Source organism: Rhinatrema bivittatum, chromosome 15 (assembly GCF_901001135.1).
Source record: "Rhinatrema bivittatum chromosome 15, aRhiBiv1.1, whole genome shotgun sequence".
NCBI classification, from domain to species: Eukaryota; Metazoa; Chordata; class Amphibia; order Gymnophiona; family Rhinatrematidae; genus Rhinatrema; species Rhinatrema bivittatum.
The window spans coordinates 30123256-30145783 of NC_042629.1; positions in this window are offsets into that span (position 1 = coordinate 30123256).

Consider the following 22528-nt stretch of genomic DNA (forward strand, 5'->3'; position numbering starts at 1 on the left):
TCTCTTTGGTGGACGAGAGACAAAGATAGGGGAGCAGTATAGAACAGCGCGTTGAGGAAGAGGGAAAGAACTAGAGAGAGCTAGTGTGCAAGATCAAAAGAAGAGGAAGGAGGAAGACAAAAATAGTAAGGGAGAATAAGAGGAGAGAGAGGGAGAAGCAATGAAAAAAGGATGTATGGGGAGAAACAACTGGATTATAAAGAGAACAAGGGGAAGAAAATACGAGATATGGAATACAGAACTGGAGGATGCGGAAATAAGGGATAAGCCTGGGGAAAGAAAGGACAAGAACTGGAAGATGAACAGAGGACAGGGAAAGAAAAGAGATAGGGAGGGAAGATAAAGACAGGGCAAGCAATAAGAGAAATAATGTGACCTCAGTTCAGGATGTCTTCTGAATTGTGCTGGGGCCATACTCAGTCCCAGGCCAAAGGCCAAACTGTGCTGCCCTCAGTCCTTTCCTTTCACTGCAGGGTATGGATTCATCTTGAGAGGGGAGAAGGCCCAAGGCGTGCAGCTGGAATCCCTTTCCTGGGTGCTACGAGCAGCACTTCTGGGTAGCTTTACTGAAAAGAACAGGCTGGAATTAATGGTTAGGTGCGCCAAATTAAAAGTTTACTTTGATTTGTTTCAAAATAATCAGTTCGCCATTTAGAACTCCCGGCACAGAGGTTTTTTCAATAAGTTCAGCAGGGAAGTTTGTTTAGACCGCGCCTAAGCTCAAATTTAAAACTCCCTGTTTCAACTAAGCACTTGTCTTGTGCTTTCAAGCACCGCGGGTGGCTCCACTGACCCGCGGCTTAGAATTTTACTCGCTGCACGATCAACTCTCACAGACGCTCCGTGCAATATACATTGAACTTCGGTATTCACATCAAGTGACTCAGTAGATCACCCCAACTGCATACAATCAACCCAAGGTAGCCTGCATCACGATGCTTTAGCCTTTAAGACTCACAGAAGTTGTGGTCCCCCTGACACAGCCCCTGATGCGAAACCCGGCCGTGTTGGGGTGACTGTGTACTTAAAAATATGTACTGTATTGGTGATTGTATGTACAATTAAAATTTCTATATTGTTAAGAGATATTGACCAGTAGATTGTCTGCCACACATTAATTCTCGCTGTATGTTCTAGTGTGCCACAGTTTTGGGGGTGGTACAGTGGGGACAGGACTGTGATGATTGCAGCTCCTTGTTCTTCCTACCCATGTGGGCCCAGCATAGGAAGTTCTTGCATGGGCTCACATGGGTGGGAAGAAGGTGACACAATCACTGCTAGCCAGAAGGAGAAGGAGCAGGAGCAGTGTTGGCTCATGTGGCCAGAAGAAAGTAGGAGCAACCTCTGCCCAGGTCCCATGGGGAAAGTGTAGTCCTATCAACCGTATGAGTTATAGGTGGAGGTTGCTACAGCTTGTGCATTCCAGAGGGGGAGAGAATGTGTGTGTGAGCAAGCATGTGTGTGTTAATAGAAGAGGACAAAGTTTGTGTGAGCAACCCTTCTCCCACTCTCCCACGACAATGAGTGACTGGAAATCAAAAGTTTGCAGGTTTGGAGAGTGATGCATTTATATTATCATTCAGAGCCGTAACGTGCCTATGGCCAATATGGCCACAGCCATAGGCACCAATTCCAAAAGGCGTCATAGAGCTGCCATGTTCTGAAGAGAGCAGTGTGGCCGGCAGTCCTCAACAAAGGCATCAAGACCTGGCTCTTCAGACAGGCCTACCCTGAAACCAACCCCCCATAGACAATCCCCCACCTCTGAAGCCAACCCTCCCAGACACCACCACCCCCTGCCTCCGCCTCCCCCCTCCCACCGCAATTCCTGTACGCTCCTATGGATCTCTCACTAACATGCCACCTGAATTAGCTTGACATTAGTTAATTGTATCACACACTGCTGTAAATAAGTTATAATGTATAGAATTTATAATGTAAATAAGTTATAATGTATAACCTGCTTTAAATTATCACACCTCTGCAGTCCTTCTGCTGTAAATACCCTCCTCCTGTAAATACCTCCACCACAATTATGGTTACTCTCCTCTACTTTCTCAGCTGCTATCCCCTTCCTCCTCTATCTATCCCCCCCACTCCCGCCCCCCTTTCTCACCTGCTCCCACACCCGCTCCCTGTTTTTTGTAATTTTCCTCCTTTTCAAGTTTTATTGTAAACTGGCGTGATGTGCCCGCACGAACACCGGTATATTAAAAGCTGTTAAATAAATAAACAAGAGAAAAGGCAGCACGGCCCCGTCAAAATCAACAGTGTGGTTGGTGCGGTCCTGTCAAAATTGACAGCATGGTCGGTGCAGCCCTACTGGCAACTCTGCTGATTCTGGCGGGGCCAGGCTGCTGTTCCACTTTATAAGGCCGCATTTACCACGCCATCAATTTTGGCGAGACCACGCTATTTCAGAGGAGAAGGAGGAGTGCACCCTATGCTGCTGAAAGTAGTCCAATGCTAGAGCTGGCTTGGCCCCGTGACCGGAAGTCATTCTCTTGGCCATGGGGGCTGGAGGAGGAGACTTCTGCTGCCTGCTACATCAAGGAGGAAGTGAGAGAGAGCATGTATGCATGCGTGTGGGAGATTGAGGGAGAGCATGTATGTGGGAGAGTGAGAGGGAGCATGTGTGCATGTGTGGGTGTTGCATTCGTGCCTGTTCTTGCCCTCGCTCCACCCTCTCTACCTTTGTGGCGATTCCCTTCGGCTCTGACGGACAGATGCTGCCGCAGCTTCTCCTCGCCACTTCTCCCCGGAATCCCCGGGGAGAAGCGGCGAGATACGCCATGTTCCTGATGACGTAAGGGTGCGCGCGCGCTCCAGAGTTTGTGCCGGCAAGGGCGCGAACCTCGGGGGCGTCCCCCCGTAGTGACGTCATCCGCTTCCAACTTAAAAGGTCTTTGTTTGCTACTACAAATCTAGTTAGCAAGGGGAAATCTTTCTCTGCTGCTCTGCCTCCACAAACTTACCAAGGGGTACCCGCTCCTTTTGGGGCCCCGCTCTCTCTTTTTGATTTCAGACTGCTAAGACAGGATCCGGTACTCGCTCCTCGAGGGCCTACATCCCTGAATGCTCAGAAGACTCCTTACTGCCTGGAAGCGATCGCAGACGTGAATACTGTGAGTTCTATTACAGATAGGAATCGGTAATCGCTCCACGAGGGACTATGTTCCTAATCTCTGAAGACTCCCTTCTGTCTAAGACGTTATCGCAGGTACGGAGATCGTGAGTTATTATTGCAGATTGCAGATAAGAACCGGTACTCGCTCCACGAGGGCCCATGTTCCTAAAATCCTTCAAAACCCTCTTATATCTCAGAAGCTACCGCATACCTATATCTGGTACATTACTATTGCAGATAGGAACCGGTACTCACTCCACGAGGTCCTATGTTCCTAATCTCTGAAGATTCCCTTCTGTCTAAGACGTTATCACAGGTACTGAGATCATGAGTTGTCATTGCAGATTGCAGATAGGAACCGGTACTCGCTCCACGAGGGCCCATGTTCCTAAAATCCTTCACAGACTCTCTTCTATCTCAGAAGCTATCGTATACCTATATCTGGTACATTACTATTTCATATTGCAGATAGGAACCGATACTCGCTCCTCGAGGGCCCATGTGCCTAGAACCCTTCACAGACTCTCTTCTATCTCAGAAGCTATCGCATACCTATATCTTGTGAAGTACTATTACAGATTGCAGATAAGAACCAGCATTTGCTCCACGAGGGCCTATGTTCCTAAAACCTTCCAAAGACTCTCTTCTATTACAGAAGCCACCTCATACACAGATACTGTGAGTTCTTATTCCAGACTGCATATAGGAACCAGTACTCGCCTACGGCTCCTGTACCTGAATATTCGGAGACTCTCTGTTGCACTGAAGCCATTACAAGATATCTACAATTGTGAGTGTATCATCTACTACTGGTTATGTATCCAGCATACCTTGTCTACTCACTATCTATAGTCTCTCTCTACAGCTCAGCATCAGCAACCCAGAGATCACAGTTCCAGTATCTAAGGGACTTTAGCCCTGGCGGGCATATCAACTAACTACTGCCACCTCCCATTAGAAAGGCAAGCGCTGGAAACTGCCACAACAGGAAAGGCACCAAGGAGTAACCAGCTTGAATGACATGAAGGTTGCGTGTCAGAGTAATAAAGCAGCAGGGGAAGCGAACCGTAGGGCTTGACTGCCTAAGAATCACCAGCAGGAAGAGAGGTAATAGTGTCCTGCTATACTAAAATACAGAGGGAAGGACAGCTTTGGAGAGGACAGCTTTCTGGTTCTGTTATTAGGCTCCTCAGCTCGAAATAGATCGGCATCCTGGAGGCCAGAGAGAATTGAAATAAAGCCCCATCCAGCTCATTACGACTAAATTTCTGCAGCTAGGTTTGTCATAGATATTGAACTATTCCCAGTGACGTTCAAAAATAAAGAGGGGGTTCTCTCTGTTTGCTTTCATAATTGCAATTTACAAGTTATTCCTAGAGGAAGAATCCCTGACATGAGGGAACATAGAGGATGTCAGGTGAGTGAGCCATCTCATGATTTAACTTTTAAATTACATGTTTGTTACTCTGAAAAAGACCAAAAAAAAAAAAGTATTTAAAAAAAATAGCAAACTATAAAAAACTGACTGCCACTGAACATTCTCTCACTTTTCTCTGTTCTAATACTGTTTTGCCTTATTCTTTGCTAATCTCTTTATGATACAGGACTTGCGCAAAGCATATTGAGAGTTCCTGTAGTTTAATCTGACCTATTTGACAGGTCTGTCTTATCTTGTGTAAATAACTCGTGGATTTCTTTGCAGGCAGTGTGATCCATCGGTAATCCTATTATGTAAATATTTTCTGATTCTATCACTGATATAATGAATCAGCCAGTATCGACTCTGTAAATAATTTTCATTTCCTTCACAGGCAATTGTGCTTCTAAATAATTTCTTGCAGGTGGTGATAATTCCACTATGGGGGACATCAAAGAGGAGAATCTGTGGGAAGGAAGAGAAGAGTAAGTGATCTGTACAGATTGCTGGCACCATGAGGGTATTTGCACCCTCTGAGGAATAAAACATAGCAGCATAAAGGTAAGATATTAAAAAAATGATGAGTGAGTAAATTAAGGCACCTAAAAAATGAACCTATTTTTAGAAAAAGTAAATCCCTAAGTTTGGCTGAAAATAGGCCCGAAACTTTAGGTGCATAAAACTGAGGAACCCTAAATTTAGAACTGCTATTTACTCCTAACTTTAAGTACCTAAATTAAGCATCTATCATTAGAAATCAGTACTGAGCACTGTGAAGAAAGACAGCTAGAATCTCCAAGCCCTACGCAACCAATAAAAATAAGAGAGGAAGCCACTAGACCCCCACCCAAAATTCAGGAATTCCACAGAAATTGCACAACCACAAGGGACCTCATTTCCTAAGTTTCCCAGCAGTAGCAGAGTACTCTGGGAGACTCCCAGGAGAGTGGCTGAGGAAGGAAGGAGTCAGCCCTATAAAGCTGAGGCTAGTCTGAGAGACAGCTTGCGAACAGGACCAATAACTTATGAAGATTAAAAGACCATGCAGATTCTACTGAACCCATGGATACTTCAGAGTAACTTGAGGACAAGGTAGACTACCAGAAGACTAATATAAAACATTTCTTAATGCCTGTATGTATGCATCTGTGTGAGAGAGGATCTATGAGAGAACCTGTATGCATCTGAGAGAGAGAGTATAAGAGAGAGTCGGTGTGCATATGTGAGTGTGTATGTATGTGAGAGAGCTGATGGGTGTGTATGTGAGTGAGAGAGATCATTTATAGGCGGCTTTGTTATAATCTTTGTATCATACCAACACCACGGGCAGGACAGTTTTTGAAAGGATCTCCCCAGGTGATTAAGTAGTTACCCATCTAGATTAACCTGGTTGAAGACTGTCATCCTCACATCATGTAAAAAAATTGCATGCTCATATGTGTGTGTAGAGACAGACTGTGTGTGTGAGTGTGAGAGTGTGCATGAGAGAGCCTCTTTCACACTCTGTGTGTTTGACAGCCTATATATGAGTGTGTGTGAGAACCTGTGGACATGTAAGTGCAGGTATGCTTGAGACAGAGGGACAGAGAGCCTTTATATGTGTGAGAGAGGGAGTGTTGCAACTAGTGGCTACTTTGTTCTCTGAGTTGAACCCTCCCCTGTCTCTGCCCTTTTTAGGGGCCTAAATTTAGGTACCTAGTAAAAACAGGCACCTTTATTTAGACACTCAGATAGGAAAATGTTTCAATTTGCCAGATCTAGCTACCTAATTCTTGACTTTAGGTATCTAGATCTTTTGAACATAGGTCTAATAGTGAATGACAGCAGATAAAGACCAAAATGACCCATTCAGTCTGCCCACTTGGGAAAGATGCAAAAAAAGAGGAGAAAGCCGCTGGTGCCAGGTAGGCGGACCCGCCCACCACCTGCCTACCACCCACTCAGCACCAGAGAGCTGAACAGTGTGGTAAGGAAGCCACAGTCAGCGAATGGCCTACCTGGCCACATCATCCACTGGCACCAGAGGCAGCAGGAAATCACACTGAGGGCACTCCCTTACCCCCCCCCCCCCCCAGAGCGAAAAAGAGGAGGAAGTCGCTGGTGCAAGGTAGGCAGACCTGCCCACTGCCTGTCCACTACCAGAGAGCTGAACAGCATAGCGGCAATGCACAATCAGCGAATGACCTACCCGGCTGCACCGTCCACCAGCACTGGAGGCAGGCACCGGAGGCAGCAGAAAATTGCGCTGTTGGCGCTCCCTTCTCCAAGGAACGAAAAAGATGAGAAAGTCGCCGGCGCCAGGTAGGCGGACCCACCCACTGCCCGCCTGCCAGCAGAGAGCTAAACAGTGCGGCAGCAACACAGAAGGCACTTGCGCTGCAGGGTACGCACCCTTGGCACTCACACACAGGAGCACAACAAAGGAGCTTGCCCCTTTGTGCGCCCCTTCGTTCAGATCCAAAGAAGTGCTCTCTAACATAGCAACCTGGACATAACTACTACAACTATCGATCAAATCTTCTCCATTAAGACTATTCTAGGATGGGGCCTGAATGGAGACCTAAGAAGTACCCTAAGAAGGAAGCAAAGAAAGATCACAAACCTAGTCCTCCCCACAATAAGTAACAACTCTCCCTCTCTCTCTTCCTGCGTCATGTTTACTCTGCTTCTATCGAATGCTCAATCTCTATCAAAAAAAATCCCTCTAATTAACAATCTACTAAAGGGCTTAAACCCTTCTATTTTTTGCACATCTGAAATCTGGGTGAATGACAAAGATAATGTGCTCTTAAACCAAATCTTGAATGATAACTATGATATATTTCACTTTCCTAGACCCAAAAGAAAAGGCAGAGGATTGTTAATAATTAGTAAAAAAGAACACAAGCTAGTATCTTATAAGATTGAGGTTGCAATCCTAAAATCTCCTCAAATAAACTTAGAACTTGTCTACTGGCTCCCAGGCAAAATGATTGCTCACCACTAATTAAACTATTCACTAAGGTGTTTCCATCTCCAGCTCTACATTAATTGTAGAAGGTCTAGGTTTGTGATCTTTCTTTGCTTCCTTCTTAGGGTACTTCTTAGGGTACTTTAACATCCATGTAGACAAAACATCGAGATCCCTAGCTTGCGAAATGTTTTTAGAGGCGATGGAAGCCCTGAGGTGGCCACAATTTGTCTCCATAAAGCGGGTTACACTCTAAACCTAATATTTTCTAATACCAGGCAATTGCCTAACCAAAACCTCATGCACGATATTGCTCTGATCTGATCATTAATTAATAAAAGTGGAAATAGCATTCTCCAACAAAATCCATAATAGTACAGATAATAAGCTTACTTTTACCTTCAGGAAAAGGACTGAGATGGAATTACTTGCTGAAGCATTGGAAAACAAGCGCCAAGAATCTAATCAAACCATCTCCACACTGGCTTTTGATTCCTGGGATAAGATTGTCAATGACACAGCTGAAAACCTTAGTCTGGGCCAGACAAAAACTAGTAACAAAGAAAGGAATAACTCCAAACATAAGAAGCCCCGGTATAATGATGAATTAAGAAGAACTAAACAGAACCTCAGAAAATTAGAGAAATAATGGCGGAAATGCCAAACTGCTGAATCCCTAGAAAAATATAAATCTTTCCTGTCAAAATACCATACACTAACCAATAAAGCTAAAAAAGACTATGATGCCAAACAGATTCATGGGGTTATATTTAATTCTAGACTACTCTTTGAAGTTGTTTAACATTTAATCCAAGACCCAACATCTTCCATCTCGAGAAACTACAACTTCACAAAGGCTGATTGCAATGAATACGCCACTGCACTTTTAAACAAAATCAATGAGTTCGGGGAGCCTGAGTTGGAGGTGAGAGGGGCTACCAGGTCTGTCGCCACTTTTGGAGACCCAGAGTCATCGTGGGTTGAAGCCCCGGAACAGCAGAGGAGACCCGGTGCCCGGGACCCAGAACGAGGCTGGAGTGACATCAGAGGAGCGTCCGCCCCTTCAAATTGAGGAGTGGATGGCGCATCGCCGCCGTAGGCGCGCACTGCCTAAGCCGCGTGCTCCGTAAGGTCGCGCGGCTTGGTCCAGCTTAGGCCGGTGAAGGCTGCCACCGAATCTTGGCCAATGGACTGTGAACCCCTCCTCCTCCTACATCTTTACTTTTTGGCGACGGAAGTGTGAGTAGAACCAATAAGGTGTTATAACATTTACTAACTAAATATTTATGCCTCATACAAAGAGAAAAGGCAAGGTCAGGCAGGATGCCTCTACCCCTGCAAGGCCGGGTCCCTTACAAATGACTTTAACTGGTTTCTATACACGCACAGATAATTTGGCTCCGGAGTGTCCCATTACAATGGGGGATTTTCAGCAAGTATCCCCCTTGTCAAGAGATGTAAGTCTTAGTCCCGGGGTCCCAACGATGCCTCTACCACCATGGAGCACTGCAGATACCAATGTTCTAGGCTCACCAACATTATGGACTGCGTATATAGGGGTGAACCCGTTAGAGGAAGCTCATGGTAATAAGTCTGCAATAACGGAAAACGAGGGGGGGGAACCCCCTCTATTGGATCAAAGAGCTGGAGAAGCCAGTGGGAGATCTATGGCAATTGGAGCAAGTACGTCTGTTCCTTTCTCTGAAAATACTTCAGAACAAGAACTGTCTAAGTTATTATGTAGGCCATCCACCCCTAATGTTAAGCTTGGTGAATCTAAACAAGTCTCTTTGGAAATGTTATGGACAGCAATAATGTCTTTGCAGAAGTATGTTGAAAATTTGAATGTTAATATTAAAGATGTTCAGTCTACATTACAGAGTTTAAGCCCGATGGTAACAAATAATGGGATAACCCTTAAGAAAGTTGAAGTAGATATAACTAAGATAAAAGAGGTGCAGACATCAATAATAAAAGGGGAAACATTTTATCTAGAAAACTTGAAAATTTAGAAAATGTAGTTCGCTACTCTAATCTCAGATTTGTAAATTTCCCAAAATGTAAGTTGATCTCTCCAACAGAGCAGCTTAGAAATTATTTTATTGAGGTTATGTCCTTCTCTTCTGATAATCTTCCCTCTATTATTAGTGCATACTTTTTGGGTGAAGGAAATCAAAATGTTGAACCCCCACAAGAATCTACCTTGAATGTTACAGAACTGTTAGAAACATCATACAGTGCCCAGATTGAGAAAAGAGGAACTTTAATTGTTAAATTTGCCCTTTCTTTGGACAGGGATAAGGTATTAAAATCATTCATGCAAAACAGATCCTCTCTCTATCTGGGTCAGAAATTATGGGTTTACCCAGATGTAGCAAAGGACACGCAATTAAGGAGAAAGAAATTTATCACTTTAGCTAATCAAGCTAGAACGTTTGGAATACAGATTATTATAAGAGTCCCGTGCAAATGCATTATGAGGGTGGAAGGTATAAAATATGTGTATTATGATCCTTTAGATTTGGAAAAGTTCTTGGAAGAAAATAGAACTCAGAGTAGGGACACGGAACCCTCAAATTGAAATAAGTAAGTTGGAATTAAGGAAAATATCAGTGCTCTTCTGTCCTTCCTATAATAGGATTTCTTTTTCTCGATTATGATATATGGTTTGCTCCACAGGCTCCTACTATAGTTTGGTAACTGGAAAACTAGGAAAGTTAAGTTTATTTTATTATTTGTAAATGTTTATGTACCTAGGTTTTTTCCTCAAGAATTCAACGTATAATTGGATACAAAATTTGTGAATTCTAGTTTGTTGTGGAAATTCATAAATAAAGAACTAAAAAAAAAAAAATCAATGAGTTGAAAACTCAATTCCCTAACTGTTCTCCAGCAAAAACAACTGAAGATTTGAATGGAATGGTTAAATGGTCCACTTTTGACACAGTATCGAAACTGGAAATTAGTCAAATCATTACTAAGATTAAATCAGCCATACACCCACGTAACACAATTCCTTCCTTGAAATAAGTACACAAGGTTATCATTCAGACAATCGCAGCCAATCCTAAAAAATAAGTCTGGTAGAACTGACGATTGAGACAACTATCGTCAATATCCAACCTGTCCTTTCTCGCAAAACTTCTTGAGAAAGCAGAGTTATCAGCTTGGAATGGGCCCTAAAAAGGACTGGGTCTTCAGTTGTGAGTGGTGGAATGATTTAGCTGATGGTAACTGTAAAAAAAAGATTTTCCCACTGACCTCAAACTCTTTACCAGATGAATGAAATGTCTCTTTTCTTCACCAGTGACCACTTCTCCTGCTTTTTCTTTCTGTCTCCTCTTCCTATTATTCCTTCCCCCTCCTCTCTTCCATTCCTCATCACCTTCCTCCTGTATTATCTCCCTGGATTCCTTACTTCCCCCTCCCCCAATCCAGAGACCCCTCTTTCTCTCCCTTCACCCCTTTCTCTTACTCCTCTCTCTCCCCTTTCCTCATCCCCCGTCCTTGGCTCTCCCTCCTGCTTGCTCTAATCTTATCCTTACTCAACATTCACCCCCTCGTTATCCCCTTCTACTTGCCTCGTTTTGCTATCTTCTCTCCCCAACTCTCTCTCTATCCTCTCTTCTTCTGTCCTCCTGCTTGCCGCGTTTCCCTCTCATTCTTGATCACTCCACCACATCCCACTACACTCCATACACTTTCTCTTCCTCTTGCAGTTTTCCCTCAAATTTTGCTTTTTCACCTTGATGCCCCATCTTGCTTCCCCTACATTCTTACTCCTTCCCATCCTTGATCTCTATGCTCATTCTGCCCGACGTGATCTCGCCTCGCACTCTCTGTCTCAGTCAAACACATTCTTGCTCTCTCCACTCATGTCTTCCCCAAACGGACTCTCGTCTCACTGTCTGACACATTTGCCAGTCATGGCCTATTCACCTCTGACAGCCATGTGGCTGGACACCCCCATGTCTCCTTCCTGCCGGGGCTCCTAGGCATGTGTGCATGGCACACCAGCATTGTTAAAGGTCTCACAGCAGAAAAGCACCTGAAGATGATGTCAGCACCGGCTGGGGATTTAAACCCCAGCCGTGCTTCCAGCCGGCGCCTCCGCAATGGAATTCCTGCCTAGCAGTTGTGTTGCCATAGCCTGCTTCATCTCTCCAGCCTTGCCAAGTCTGCCTCTGCTCTCCAGCCTTGACCTGCATGCCTCACCTAGCCTCGTCCAGCCTTGCCCTGCCCAGCCTGGATTTTCCAATAGGCACACTTGAAGGGGGGGGGGGGGGCTGCAGGCCAGCTGAAAATGTGTTGCCTCCCAGTTCTGCTGAATCTCACACAGCAGAGAATGGCCCTCTGCTTTCTGCTCCAAACCCTCCCCTTCCAGTGCAAAGAACAGGAAGGAAGAAGGGATGAGGCTGGAAGGGACAGAGCTAAAAAAAAAGTGCTCTTCTCCCTAATCCAGCCCTTCCCCTCCTATCCTGTGCAGGAAACAGGAGGAGGGAGGTGAGACCACAGCACACAGCAGGAAGCCAAAAAAAGTCACTCTGCTCCCTAATCCTGCCCCTCTCCTGTGGTGTCCCGCGGCCGTGGGAGGCCACGACCACGGTCCCCTACCTCGTCTGTGGCAGCGACTCGTCTGTGGCAGCTTCGGGGGAAACCCCTGACTGCGTGCTCGGTGCCCCAGTGTGGGTTCCCGGCCTGACCGTTGGGGGGAGAGCCGTCCCTGCTCTGCCCCCACGCCGTTCCTGCAGCCGTTCCTCCATGGAGGAAATCCAAGATGGCCGCCACCATCTTTAGGCACGAGGCCGTGCCCCCTTCACAAATTTAAAGGGACCTGATCCCTTTAACAAGCCTCACCTGTCCTTGATCAGCCTGTGCAGGGGAAGTATAAAAGGAAGCTTCCTCTGCTTATTCTCTGGCTTAGCAACATCCACCAGCGCTGTCTAGTCTGCTTGCTTCGGCGAGTTCCTTGAGCTTCGGATCCTTATTCCTGTTACGTCTTGGTCTTCTCGGTTTCTGACTTCGGATTGGCTTACGGTGATTCTCTGGTGTGCGACTCAGATTGGCAAGCGGTGATTCTCTAGTGTGACTTCGGACTGGCAAGTGGTGATCCCTCGGTGTGTGACCTCGGACTGGTAAGCGACGACTCTCTGGCACTTGATCTTGGACCTCTCCTGGACTCCATCTCCAAGGGCCCGCCTAAGTCCCAGCAATTCGGGTCTCTACGGGCTCCTCCCGGGGGGACCGCAGACTTCCAGGGCGAAGCTCCAGTCAGCCCTTGCACTGATTCCTCGACTCCTCTGGATCCACCTAAGTCCCAGTGGTCTGGGTCCCTATGGGCTCCTCCTGGGGGGACCACAGACTTCCAGGGGTGAAGGCACAGCTCCTCTTCTAGCCTCTTCATCTGCCTGCAGTCGCCTCCATCTCCAGTGCCAAGGGTCAACTGCTCTCCTCTGCCGTCCTGCCTCGCCACCCGATGAGAGAACCTATGGATCCTCCGCAAGGTATACCATCCTCTCGTCGGCCCAAGGGTCCACAAGCCTGAGCATAACATCTCCTGTCATTCATGGACTTAAGAAGAGAAGGAGATGCTGGAGCAGAATGAGCAAAGAAGGTTGCACTTTAGATGTTCTGCTCTGTTGTCTCTTATCTGAAGGGGGAGTGGGGAGAGGGGGAGAAAAAGGGGGGCAACAGTGCCTAGGGACAGCAAAATTCTAAAACCGTCACTGTCCCCTGCCCATGACTGGTCTCTATTTTCTGCTTCTGTTTGCCTGTCTTGTCCATGTCCTCAAAGCCTTGTCCTATCTTGCCGTCCTATCCCTATTTTGGCCTATTCCTCCGGTTCTGACTCCTACCTTGGATTTCGACTTCGCTCCTGAATCAATGCCCATCCTGCTCCTTAGCCTGGATATGGATGTCACCTGCTTGCTGCCTGCCCTGACTCTTGGCCATCTCTGGACTCTCTCTGGTATCACCCTCAGGATTCTCCTGCCCTGCTGGCCCCTGGAACCCAAGGGCTCAACCTGCAAAGAACGGAGCTAGTTTAGGCAAAGCTCCAGCCTGTCCCAGACCTGTGCATGCTCACCACTATTGGCGTGGGCCTGGTGGGCTCACTCGCTAATCAATGTCAACCTCTGCCACAGCACATGATCTCACAATGCTTACACTGTCTATCCCACATGCACATTCTCTTGTTCTCTGTTCTCACTGCCATTCCTCATACTCTCTTCTCTTAGTGTCCTCCTGCATATTCTCTTGTTCTTTCCTCTCACTGCTCCCTGCACACACTCTTGCTCCTTCCTCTTAGTGCCCTTCCACACTGTCTCCTCTCGTTTCCCTCCACACACTCTCTTGCTCTCACTTCTCACTGCCAATCCCATATACAATTGTTCTCTCTTACTGTTCCACCTGAAAACTCTCCATTGCTCCTGCTTCTCACTGCCACCCCACACACACCCTCTTTTTCTCTCCTCTCTCACTGTTCCCTTCTCCCTCCTTGGGCCCTACATAGGCTGGATTATGAGATGGGGAGTCAGCTATTTTATTTTTTGATCCATGGGCTGCATCACCACAGGGGAGAGTGGCTTGATTATGTCCCTTGCAGTATGATGCCTAAGGCAGCCACCCCTTTTGCACCCCTAGTCCCTGCTCTTTTCTTGAGCCCCACTGCAACAGGCGCCTCCTCCATATTGGAAGATGCCTTCCTCTTGCAAGCTCCTCTGCTCTTCCATGGCCTATGTGGGATCAAACCTCATTCTGGAATCTGTTTTTGGCTGGGGAAATATCCCTCTGCCTGCCCCTATGGGCTGCCTTGGCTGCTCCGCAGAAGAGACAAGAGCTTCATCTAGAACTCTATTTGGTGGCAGCAGGGGGTGAAGGAGACTTCTGCTAGATTAACTGGCTCCTTCCTACTCCTGAGCTTTCGAACATGGTTTTCTTCTTCTCACACATGGTAACAAAGGAGTCAATAGAGTTATGGATGGGCATAGGAGATGCTCTGAGGTAACTCCTCAACGTGCCCTTATACATCACCATCATCACCCCTCAAATTACAGGCAAATGCTAAAGAAAAAAAAAAGAACTCCTAGCCAATGTGTCTGAGCACTGCACCCACAATGCAATCATGGCTTCTCCCCTCATGACCCTTCATAAATCCTGAGGACATTTTTGTAGCAAGAGGGTAATATTAGACCTTTATCTCCACAAACATCATCAGGATTCATGAAGGTCATTGTAAACCTTGAAAAAGTTACAGGAGCTCAGATTTGATCACTTCCAAGGATAATGACAAAGCTGTCTCCCCCACCTAGAATCCTTCTCCCTCTATTGCTTTTGCTATTTTGATCCTTTGGGCATGGGCACAGTGCTTCTGTTTTATTCCAAGTCCTGCACCCAAATAGGTGCCTCTTTCATCCTTTACATGTGCCCCTTAGTCATAGGCCACTTCAATGCCACCTTGTCTTGATCTGACATATTCAGATACTGCAAAAACTCCGGGACTCATCTCCAATTAACTGTGTCCCACTCATTGCCATGTTTAATGTTTCCAAACACAGCTCTAATATGGTAATAAAATGCACATTGTTAGTTGTGTGGGCAACCATGTTCTCACTAGGCACAGGTCCAGGTGGGTAATATCTATTTATGAAAGTGTAACAACAAGAGACTTTGGAGTCAACTCTAATATTAAGACAAAACTATTGAATAACAGCTGACATCAGTTTGCTTCTCTGCATTGATTCTTACACATTCAGAGGAACAGTGATGTCATCAGCAAAGGAGTGCAAGCTGTATCAATAATACTGAAAGAGTGCTGATTTTCCGAAGAAACACATACTGCCAACGGTCATTGTGACATTATATATAGAAGGGGGATTTCTCTTCTGTCCATTGTGGATAAGATCTTGGCTCCTATCCTCTTGAACCACCTTCATCATGTTGCCGAGGAAGTTCTCCCAGAAAGCCATTATGGCTTCCAGTCATAACAGGACATTGTGGATATGGACTTTGTTGCCAGTGTTTCATTCCTTAAATAACAAGACTATACGGATCGTCCTCCAGTGAATTGGTTGCTTGCTGAAGTTTGTTTCCATGATAAGTCTTCTGTATGACAATATGATCACTACTATCCTAAATGGAAGATCTGAGACTAATGATTATTGTATCTGGACCAGGGTCAAACAAGGTTGTGTAATTGCCCCTTCCTTGTTCACCATCTGCCTATCATTATCCATCTTAGTTCAAGACAATCTATTTCCCTGTATCATTATCCAATATTGCCCAAATGGGAAGCTTCCTAATCTTAGTAGTTCTAAGGCAAAGACGGGTATCCATGATCTTCAGTATGTAGAGGACTGTTGCATTATACCTTATTTTAATCTATATATAAGTGTCTTGGCTTGTTCTTGAATGTTACCAAAATTAAGGTCCTCTATCACTCTGCCTTCCCCAATGCCATATACATAGACAGGGAGACTTTGAGATATGTAATTCCCATACCTTGGCAGTCACTTTTTCCAGTGGGCTATCATTGATGAAAAAGTTCAGGACCTGGTCAATTGCACCAATGCCACCTTCTTCAAGCTACAACAATGCATCTTTGAAAACAAAGACCTTCAGAAATTGATGAAGGTCTTGATTTATAAGGTTGTCCTTCTAATCACCTTTCGTTATTGCAATGAACTTTCTACTAATATCACCTAAGAACCTTGAGTATTTTCATCTGCAGTGCTTGCATCAAATCCTGAGGACTAAATGGGAAGATCACTGGACCATTCTCCACTGTGTCCTCCAGCACTGAAACCTTGCTCATGAGAAATCAAATCTTATAGATGGGCCATTGTGCCTGGATGTTTGAGAACAACCTCCCTTGCTAGATCCTTTTTTCCCAGCTCTCCATTGGCCAATACTCAAAAGGTAGTTAAAGAAATATTTATTATTTATTTTTGAACATGTGATATTCTGCCTTTTCCCAAAGTTGGAATCATGCATAGAGGTATTAGAATAGCTTACAACTGAATAAGAGTTTTCAGTCGACATAGCATTGAGATCCAGCATAGGAAAACTATTTGTGAATAGCTTCAAGACCCAAATGTGTCCCTGTTGTGTATAACATGTTCCCTCATTAGGAGTTCAGGAAAGACTGACGATGTGGGTCTTAGGGGAAGGCCTGGTAGAAAAGTATAAAAATAATATAAAGGTCACCCTCAAGTACCATGGCATTGACACTGATGACTAGGAGCAGCAAGTTGTTAACCACTCAGTGTGGCACCTAGTTCATCAAGATATGTGCCACTTCAAGGCTCAATGGCTTGATATCAAGGCTAAATGCTGGTAGCAGAAGAAAGAGAAGAGGAACAACCTGGATCTGTGTATTCCATAACCATAAGAAATAATATGCCCCCTTTCTCACAGACTTCAGAACTGGGCTTTTCAGTCATTTGAAGATTCACTAACCCTGATGGATCTCATTCTCAATTTCAAGTGATTGCTGCGAACAACATTGAATCAATAACACTGAAAAGGCGCTGATTTACCAAAGGATCCCACACTGCCCTGATGATACTAACTAATTGTTAATTTACCAAAGAAGATTATAATGCACTGATAACACTGAAAAGGTGCCAATTAATCAAAGAATTGCACTGTTAATACTGACCAGACAAAGAAGCGTACTGATTGACAAATTATCTTACTTTTTTGTTTTGCTCTGTATGTTATTAATAGGGTTGATCAAAGAATTCTCTGCTGATTATCCATTCCTTTAACTAGCAAGGAAATAACAGTTCCCAGTACAAGGCCCAGCACTGTCTGTAATTGTGAGCTCACATTTACTGGGACGATAGTCATTGTGCATGGGGCAGTCACTTGGAGTGTGCTTGCTGTATAGTTGTTGCTGGCTTTTTGCAGCTGAATCTTTTATGTTTTTATAAATACTGTTCATTTTAATCTGTTTGTTTTTCTTAATAGCTCTCCATGGCATGTAGGATAAGTACAATCACGTCTTTCTTTAGAATATCCGGGAATGGTCCCGGCAGCCACAATGTAATCTTATAACTGAGATCCCTACCCTTGTGCCATTTGCAAGCCTAAACCTTGCCACAGACTACTGTTGCAAAATCTCTCTGCTTTTTAATCTTCATGAACTGTACTATCCCCCACAACTTTTATATTATTGAGTGAAAATAACAAAATTATTGAATATGGCACAAAAGTTAGTTAATTATTTAATCTGCGAAAACAAGCCAAAAGATTTCTGGAGACTGCCTGATGTAGTTATAGCACCGAGACAAACACAGGAAGAAGACCAATCATGATGATGTTAACAAAAAGCAAAAATGCTTTTCTCTTTGTGAAAGAACTCGAGACTAAGAACAGGTGGCTATCGCTACTAAATACAAGACTCTTCTCCCTTCATGTTTGGGCCTGCAGGCTGCAGATAACTAGAAGAACCCTTATCTATCACTAACATGCGACTGTGATAACCCTGAAGAAATAATCGAAGGTGATCTTGCTGGAGATGACCATGGCATGGGCGCATTACTTTGTAGGACAGATTCCACTTCTACTGAGACATCTGTCTCATTGAGGCTTCTTTGTTGGTGATTCTCTATGTCTATGGGAAAACAGCTAAGTGAATCAGGCCCTTAGCCAGATATATATACGATATTCAGCTAAGATAGGTGGATAACTCAACCCCTCCCAGGATCACCCCTATAATGTCCCTTTTTATCCGGCTAATTTTAGCCAGATAACTATGTATCTGGCTATAATTTAGCCGGATAAGTGATTGACTATGCCTATTTTGCTATTTAAATGGATAACTTTTGTGTTATCTGTTTAAATGGCTTTTGAATGTGGACCTCCATATTCTCAACAACTTACAGGAGCAATCATTTTCCTGAGAAACTGTTTCAACACCTTTAATGCATCTTGCCTCGTCTGGGACAGTGATGTGGAACACCACCCCATCTGCTCCATAGAGGCTTGCTGTTAATGCAGGAGTGGGGTCTGATGGCCTGCATCTTCAATGAGGGTGTTCCATGGCCAGTCACACTCACCCAGTGCAGCTCCGATCCAGCCCAGTCTTCTCCTGAGGAGGCAGAGAGCCGCCGCCAGCACCAGACTGGACGCCAAAGTCTGACCCTGTCGGTGTCTTCCTAGGTATGTGTGCGCGCCTCTCCGTTATTCTTAAAGGGATCGTGGCGGGAAAATTCCCACGGTTCCTCCTGATGATGTCAGCGATTCTACCTACTTAAGGCTGTTCCTGCCTGCTATGCCTTGCCTTAGCAACAGGTCATGCTCCTTGTGAGTCTCTTGTTGTCTGCTGCCGTCTTGTTCTGGATTGCCTCTCTGGTTTTGGTTTGAACTATCTGGATTATGTCTTGGATTGCTGCCTGCCCTGACTCTTGGATCAGTTATGGATTCTGCTGGATCACCGCCTGTCCTGATTTCGGGATCATCCTTGACTCCGTCAGCTTGCTGCCTCATGGAGTTGCTCTTCTCTGGAGATCCACTCCTAAGTCCAGCCAGCTCCGGCACCCAAGGGCTCAACCTGAGGGGAATGAAGGCTGGTATTGGTGAAGGTCCTGTTGGGGATCCGAGTCTGCCAGCTCCGCCTACCGACGACAAGAACCTACAGGGTTCCTACAGCAGCTAGGTGTCAACCTCGACTCAGACACAGGGTCCACGTTTCATAAGAGGGGTAAAAGCCCTAGAGGTCAATTTTGAAAGATGAACTTTGAAACCAACACTAGCAAGTGTTGCTTTTGAAAATAACACTGCATAGCACTGTTTGAAAGATGGTCCAGTACTGATGGTCTTCTGACTGTGAAGACATTCAGCAAATCACTGATCCTCCATAGCACTAAAGTGCCTCTATACCTGTGATTTCTTGCAGGATCCTTGATCCTTGAGTATTGCTGCTCAGTGATGGATTTAAATGTAGTGCCCTCATAACTTGCAGTTTGTGCAGTCACATGATAACTTCATGCCTGTTAACAAAAGTACAGCAAGGTGAATGTTAACTCACTGTTGGTTCCTATCAGTCCACCCCACAACCTTTTCAAATGGGAAAGGAAAAAAAGAAAGGTGTCTCAGGTGACCCCCAGTGGGAATGAAAGAGCCTACTTCCCATGTTCCAGTAGAAGTGCAAGGGATCAATACGCAAGCCTTGCTGGATAACTCCCAGATCACCATTATCTACAGGGATTTCTATGACAAGTACATATATCATATTCCCCTAGAAGAGATATGAACCTATGGGGACTCAGTCAGGAAATATTTCTTTACGACTGCCTCAATATGAATATCACATTCCCACAGGCATTTATCATATGTTGACTATTTCTTCTGTATCTCAGTTTTTAGCATTATTACTTTCTGTTTCAAATATTGTATTACATACTTTTTACTTATGTACTTCCACTGAGTATAGAAAGGCAGAATAAAGGTGATTACATATATATAATAAATAAATGTATCCTTACACGTTCCCCATATCTTATCCAAAATTTCATTATTTGTTATAGAAATATAACATATGTGAGAATGTTCCGATCTCTGTGCAGCCAAATCACATTTATATCTGTCTGCATACTGAGGTAGCAGTTGAAAATTCTCCTAGACTTGGCTGGCTAAAGTTATGCCTGCTTTCCACACTCTGAAACATATAGTCAGCTAACTTGAGTGAGCCAAACAGGTTTCTTCCCGGCCTAAACACATGGGAGTTTAAAACCCAGCCCGCAGCTGTCAGGGTAGAGCATTTCAGCTGGAAAAGACACTGTCTGGATCATCAGGCCTTCCAGATATTCACACTTCCAGGGAGGACCCCCGCTCCGCCACAAAAAAAAAGTGTGTCAGTCCCTCTGCAGGCCGAAATTTTCAGCCAGTTGGATCTAGTTGCTTAACTCCAGAGGTGGGTAGCTTGATCCTTTTGATAATCGACTCCCCTGTTGCTTGGCAGCTGATGCCTGTCTGCACTAATCCATTGCATTATTTGTCTAAAAGGAAATGTTTAGGTTTATATGTACAAATATGTCTGTGGTTAAAGGTGTTAAGAGATACAGCCTGCCTTTGTGTTGGGCTTATCTGTCTACAGATCATTTCTCATTGCTGTGGGCAGCTGAATACTGAATGTAAATATGTAAGTTATCAGCACAGAGTAAATTTTAAGGAAGATAAATCTCATTAATGTCTTTTGTCGCCACAGACTAGTGTTTGATGTTCCACGCCACTGCTTTGCTTCCTACAGCAAATTTTTCTCAGCAAAACGATAAACCCTGTGTTCATGTAATCAGAGCATCAGCTGTCAAAGCAAAAAGAAAATCGATGGCATGGATCAGTGGTTTCCAAACTCCCAGGGGTGGAGGCTTGCCTTTCTGCTTGGTCACTGGCCTCTGATTGTAGTTACAGGGCTGGTGGCACAGTTTTCTTCATTTTACAATGGAGAAGGTTTTTGTAGGTGTAAAGGTGACTGTTTTTGATCGTTTTTTTAATTTTCACTATCTGGCTTTATAACTGAGACGGGCTGTTCCCCTCTTCTGATCTCCTCCTATTCCGCTGCCTTTGGGGCTGTGTTCTAATGAAAGTGAAATCTTAAGAGTCATGGCGGATTTGCCTTCAGAAACCTTCCATCGGTCACATCAGCGACCTGCTCGCTCTTGCCAAGCTGCTAAGTTGATGACTGTGTAAACCCCCCTCTTCCGCACTGTAGGGGCGCTGCAGGCCCGGTATCAGCTGGCTCACTGCAACCTCTAGGCTTTGACGTCCACAGGATGAGGCGGCAGACGCCACACAGACAAAACATGCCATTATCCACACCAGAATTGTGGTGTTCCAAAAATAAAGCCATTAACTGAGGCATTTGATACAGCATGCAACTGACAGACAGAAAGTTGCTTTGTTTGGGTACCATCCAAAGTAATATCCAAACCACCACAAATGCAGGTCACAAGCAAGTCACTTCATGTTTGAGTCTTGTGAACCTCCTCAGGATTCACAGGGCAGGAGTTTTCTGTACAAGAATAAAATCCTCCACGGAATTTCCACTGGAAGGACAATCTCTGTAAAGGATCCCACAGACTCTCTCTCCAGCTGCAGATGCTATATATACCTTTTTCTTGGTATCGTGCCACTTCTTCGGACCTGGGTGATTCCAACAAAAGAGCAAGAAATTTGGTATTCGGCTTCCTCTCAATAGGAATCCTGTCAGATTCCAGCTTAGAGCCCCTGCCGGCTGCTCCAGGCACTTAATCCCTTTCAGAAGCTGCGGGGGCTCTGACCTTCAGCCGGAGATCCCACATCAGAGAGAGCCAGAATGATACTGTTACAGTTTTGGCTGCAGTGCAACCGCCTCACCACCAGGGGTCCCTCTAGTGCTGGCTCTCCTGACAGGCCCAGGCCATCTCCCCTGTCCACTCTATGTTCTGGGTTGGCCCTTATAGCCCTGCCTGACAGTTCCCTCGGTGCTTCGGCATCGAGCTCACCTGGGCTCCCTGCTCGGCCTTCGGGCCTTTCCTTGCCTTGCCCTGCGCGGCCTTCGGGCATTTCCTTGCCTTGCCCTGCGCGGCCTTCGGGCCTTCTTCCTCGCTTTTCTTACCTGGCCTACGGGCCTTCTGACCTGCCTGCTCTGCTTACGGTGTGTGGCCTACGGGCCTTCTGACCTGCTTGCCCTGACTACGGTGTGTGGCCTACGGGCCTTCTGTGTATGTGTGGCCTACGGGCCTTCTGACCTGCCTGCTCTGCTTACGGTGTGTGGCCTACGGGCCTTCTGTCTGTGTGTGTGTGTGGCCTACGGGCCTTCTGACCTGCCTTGCCCCGCTTATGGTGTGTGGCCTACGGGCCCTCTGTGTGTATGTGTGTGGCCTACGGGCCTTCTGACCTGCCTTGCCCCGCTTATGGTGTGTGGCCTACGGGCCTTCTGTGTGTGTGTGGCCTATGGGCCTTCTGACCTGCCTTGCCCCGCTATTGGTGTGTGGCCTACGGGCCTTCTGTGTGTGTGTGTGTGGCCTACGGGCCTTCTGACCTGCCTTGC